Below are 6,000 nucleotides of genomic sequence, written 5' to 3' on the forward strand. Positions count from 1 at the left end.
TTGAAAGTATCTTATCTGACACATGTTAATCAACTAATGTTTATTTCACAGCAGTCATCCACTTGTTGTCTAATGAAACCAAGTGCTTCTTTTTTTTTTCTTTTTTTTTTTTTTTTAAATTAAATTTGATTTGTCATTGTGACCCCTGACCTCATCACTGTCACTTTACTTTGGTTCCTACTGCGCAAATATTGCATTTAGGAGAGAAAAAATATTATTAACTATTCGACTGAGTGGATAAATGATCCTCCATAGTGACATGTTACTCATCCCAGCAGGATATATAGGAATATTTAGAAAAGCATGTTCTCCCACTCCAACACAAAACACAGATAACTATGCAAGCTTGCAGAAGGACTTTGCAGCCCAATCAAAGCCAAATATCAGGTCTTGTCATTGTTTTGAATCCAAATGTCACATTAAAAGGATGCTTTGTTCTCGGGACACATCAGCTACCTTTCAGCGTCTGCCTCAATCACCTCCTGTGATGTCTGCATCCGATTGAACTTTTAGAGGTCCTGATTATAGTCTGCCTTGTGACTCCGTAGATCAACTCTATCTCACTCTCCTCACAATCAAGCCGCTATTTGGCCCCTGACAACATGCCCACGCCATTAACTGATGCGCCGGGGGAAGAAATTCTAGACCTGTGTCAACATTTTGGAGGGGAAAATGTTGCTTTCACCTAGTGCTGATTGACTCTAATCAGCCGCATCGTGCCAACATCGCTTTGGCCTCAGCTTGGTGTGTGCTATTGCCTGATTACGTGGGACGAAAGACAGTTGTGTTCAGAATAATCACAGTCGTGTTTAAAAAAATGAGTAAACCTTCAAAGCTTGTTTTATTTCAACAAATTCAAAAAATGCATCAACTTTATTTCTTTATGTTTACAAAAATATATTTTAGGCGGTATCTGCAATTTCTGTACAAACTCCCCCAGTGCTGCCTACAATGAAAAATGCTTCAAGACTTTGCTATCCTGTTAATCGCTGAGTTACAATATTATACTTCATAACCACTGTTTCTAGGAACTGCTTCACATCTGTGTTGGTGCCGGCTAACACCTGGCAACTGTGAAAATGGTATTACATCCCGAAATAATTGGACTGAATTTCACAATGTTTTATTGTGGAATAGAATGTGCGGTGTTCCTAATGAATTTTAAGCGACAATATTTTTTATTTTTTTTAAATGTGCTGTGAATATTCTACACTCAACAGCACAAATGATATAGAACATGATGCTCTAATATGTCCAAGAAGAAGAAGCAATTTGGAAAGCAAGTATAATATTCATTATTTCTTCTTCTTCCTATTCTCATTATTATGATTATTTATTCATTTATTTATTTAAATATAAGATTTTTGGCACCGTTTCTACACCACATGGCCTTCCTTGGGCAACGTACCCTTTTAACTTGGATTTTGAACCCCAGTCCCTCTGTCTAAAGAAAGCAGTTTTACCCACTTCAGCTACCACCAATATTTTTTAAGAATGTTACATTTAATTTACCGTCAGTCTGCCCAAATATTATTATCAGATCTGCTGTGTCAAAATAATTAAACCAACCTTTGGTAAAAGTAATCCAATCTGCTCAAAATCCATCAATACCCAGCAAACAATCCTGATTTTTTTTTAGTGCATAGTTGATTTTTTTTTTTTTTTGATTGTGTTAGGAAGCCCACCGTAAAACTCCCACTAAACAAATACAATAAAACAAATACCTCACAAGAAGGCCAGTTACAACTTTCAAAGCAGTGACCAGTGAGGCAGACAAGCTAATCAATATCCGCAGTGCAGCCCACGATCGCAGTATTATTTATTTTGTCTTTATTATACAATAGCCTTGACGTGGCCGAGTACTGAGAAAATCCAACACACATTTCTGAGGTTTAAATCTGTACCAGGAGAAAAGCAAAACACAAAGCAAGGTGAGAGCATTCATACTCCACACAGGAAGAATGGATGCTGAGATTCGAAACCCAAACTTCAGAACTGTGAGGCAGGCACGCTAACCATTAAGGACCAGCATTGCTGGGTCACAAAGATTTAATATCAAATCCTCGACAACGATTCGGCACTGTTGCAGGCTGTCAAAAAGCATTTTTTAATACTACACTATACAGCTCAAGTATTGGCTTGTGTGCTGAGAGGGTTTGATGGGAAAAAAAAAAAAAAGCATTGACGCCAGGCTCGCGCTGTGCTGTCTGGCTGTGGGAAAGGTCGTTGCTCCAGGCTGTTTTCACAACCTGGGAATGTTTTATTTCTGTTAGCTGCCTGTGACATAAATTCAAGTTAGTCAGTGTTTGTGTCCAGCAAATCACTGGGAGGGTTTGGTTTGACACACCGAAACACAAGCACAATGATGAGTATGCTGACAGTTCAGGGGCAATGTCCAGAGGCTATGAGAGCGAGTAACTTCCTATATCCTGTGCTTGATGGCGTGGAGTCTCACCTGGGCTATAATCTGGAAGGAGTGATCACAAAGAAGCGGAGCCAAGTGAATTCCGCCGGTCCGACTTCAAACATGACAGGACAGTAAATCAGACCAGTAGACAACATGAGGCAGCTCACTCATCCCCCGTGATCGCTCCCTCCGCCGCCCTGGGGCGAAAAGGAAACAACTATGCCAGTAATGTCACCTGACTACACGGCAGAGACACTTTGCTGCAAAACTGCTTAACCAGGCTAGCGAGTAACTTGCGTGTTGATCTTTCCTTTCTACACCCCCAACTATGAGGAGTCATTTCCTGCAAAAATCTGACTTTGACAAATAAAAAAAATAAATAAAAATTAAAGAGTTATTAGCGTGCCAAAACGTGCAACAGAAAGTCCATTATGTAAATGCAACATCTATATTATTGGACTTTTCATATTATGCCTGAATAGCAAACATTCATGGTATGATAACTGGAAACATTGTTTACTATAATAGCATTATCACTGAAATGTGTATAGTTTAGATCGCTTTTCGAAGAAAATCCAAAAATTATATGTTAATTGGTAGTTATATTCATTTTAGGTCAGAAATCTTCGAAAATTACCTTTGAACATATATAAAGGGAATAACATACTGTCAGGGTCGGATCGCCGGTGGGCGAGGAGGAGGTGGACCCAGAATGCGAGGAAGCAGGGGAAAGGGGAAACTAAAGGGAATTTATTAAATTAATCAAACGAGGACAAACAACGTGGCGTGGACAAACAAACGTGGCAGGGTGCGAAATGACAAAGACAAACTAAACGTGACTAAACAGAACAAAAAATGACAAGTAACGAGGACCGTGACAAACACTGGGGATCGTGGGCATGAGCGAGAATGAGCGCGAGAATGAGCGCGAGAATGAGCGCGAGAATGAGCGCGAGAATGAGAGCGAGAATGAGAGCGAGAATGAGAGCGAGAATGAGAGCCAGAATGAGAGCGAGAATGAGAGCGAGAATGAGAGCGAGAATGAGAGCGAGAATGAGAGAGAGAATGAGAGAGAGAATGAGAGCGAGAATGAGAGCGAGAATGAGAGCGAGAATGAGAGCGAGAATGAGAGCGAGAATGAGAGCGAGAATGAGCGTGGCCGTGACAGTCCGTAAAGGGAGTAATGTTCCAACGCCGAGCTGTCGGGATGAGGTGTTCAAATAGTCCAGTCATTAAGTGAGCAGATGGGGATCAGGTGTGTGACGGTAACGGGGAACAGGTACGTAGCTGGTGAGGAACGAGTGCTGAGGGGAAACGCCCCACTCAGCTGACAAAACAAACACACATGGCATGGGAAAAGGAACGTGACAAAAACAATAACAAAAACACCTGACATGACCGACACGGGTCATGACAACATACATTAAATCAAAACATATTAACTTCAGGATCTACTATATCCATTTGTCTCTATTCATAAGAAATATCTGCTTTTCATATGAAATTAATCTTGTTTTTTTATTTTATTTATTTTTTTCATTTTATGTGACGTGAGATGGCAGAAGTAGACTGCAGCATCTTGATGCGGGTTCAATGTCAATATTGCGGGAAGACTTACAGTCTATATGCTTGGGTCAGAATTGTGTGAGAATTCCCATAAGGATGAAAAAAAAAGATTGTCGGATGAAAAAAAAGGAAGACCAAGGGCAGCGTGATATTCCAAGGGTTTCACTTTACATGGCTGCATAGCAAATGAAGGCCTTCAATCAAGTGGGATTGAGCGAGAGCAACACTCAGCACTGCAAGTAATAACGAAAGGAATAAATCCATCAGTTGTGAAGAAGAAGAAAATAAAATGAAGCGACAGAAAACAAAAGGGGGGTCATAACGCAAATGTTTCGATACGCAATCTACAAAAATACTATTGCATCACATTGCACTCCAGCACCTTCACGATTAGACCAAAAACAGCTTCAGATTACAAATCATAATATTGTGCGAAAGGAAATAGTAGAATGACGATATAGAGGGAGCACATTAAATTGTTGCAAAAAAATATATATGATGATTATGTTGCATAATAAGGACGAAAACAACAAGTAGATTGTAAGGACGACCAAAGACTTTATCATCGTGCTGCATATACAAATTCCGACTCAAATATATCTTCATTACTCATTGAAAGGCTAACACATGCTGACATTCGGAAAACGGAGTAGACGGATACATGATGTCGACAAGAAAAGTATTCAGACACAATTCTTAATCAGTTAATTAATCAATTAGGTGTCAGGCTCGACCTTTTATTTCCGCACCTTAACAACAACTTCCAAATTGACGGCAACAATTTGACGAAAGACAGATACTTTTATTTATATAATGTGGTGGAAATTTTTATGCAACCATTAATGCAAAACACCGTGTCATTCGAGCACAAAAATTAAGATGATAAAAATTCTCTTTTCTCTTTCATTTGGGTGCCCCTTTGGAGTTTAGACGGTGATTTAAAAAACAATATGCATTAAAAAGAACCGGCGTGTCATATCTCTGCTGCCCTTGTTGAATATATCCATAAAATTAAGTATACTATATTAGTGTTAATCCATCTTGCAAGTACCATTCGTCAACTGTTTGCTTAGTCTAAATATGAGCCAGATTGCACCAGTGCTTTAACAATCAATACATTATCTTATGCGCATAGTCCAAACATTTATTTATTTATTTATTTATTTTTGCAAGTGTGCAAAACAAATGAAAAGGGCAACCAGTCAGTAAAAGAGCAATTGATAAAAGTGAAAAAGTGAGGTTGCGCTGGTGATGGGGAGGGCCAGTGAAAAATCTCTGCTGACCCTCTCATCCCTGCACTCATCTATCTCTCACTACTGTCCACTGATAGATTTCCCCTCACTGATTTATTGCAGAAAAAAAGTGTCACAGTGGAATGGGCTTTTGATAAAATTGTTCAAGAGCTTCCAGGCAATAAATCCTGATCTTTACATCCACGTTTGCTGGCTACTTTCACATTCTGCTGCCATCAATAAGAACGTTCCAAACATGACAACTAATCAATAACTTTACAATATGCTGGGCAGTTTGGGAAAACACTAACATTTATATTTAACAAAGAGCATGTTTCTCTATTATATTCTGTAAGCTGCACATATGAGCACTCAGTTTACAAGGCTAGAATTTCCAAAAACATAACACTGATCGACAGCAAATTTTAATCAGAGATGCTGGTTTTGAAAACAGTCTTTACAAACATTCTTCACTTATTCAGGCACATAATTTTTTTTTTTTAGATATTTTAATTTTTTTTATTTTTTTTGTTTTCTTGTTTTTCAGTTTGACAACTAAACTTTAACATGAGGGGATCTATTTTCATGCCGAGCCCAAGCGCAGTCTTACTTTGAGCATGGGTGGAGTATTGTTTCTTTTGTTATTTTGCTAGACTTTGTCCAGGGAGAATTGGACGTAAAAGGGCGTTTGTGCCTTTGTGAGATGGGAAGTGGCCAACTCCTGGCCAATCGTAGTGGCTCCCCTTTTTTATTAAAAATCCAAGCGCACCCATTGCTTGATACGGAGGAAGACAA

This window comes from Idiotropiscis lumnitzeri, chromosome 10, assembly GCF_059441095.1.
Source record: "Idiotropiscis lumnitzeri isolate Australia: NSW breed Sydney's pygmy pipehorse chromosome 10, RoL_Ilum_1.0, whole genome shotgun sequence".
NCBI classification, from domain to species: domain Eukaryota; kingdom Metazoa; phylum Chordata; class Actinopteri; order Syngnathiformes; family Syngnathidae; genus Idiotropiscis; species Idiotropiscis lumnitzeri.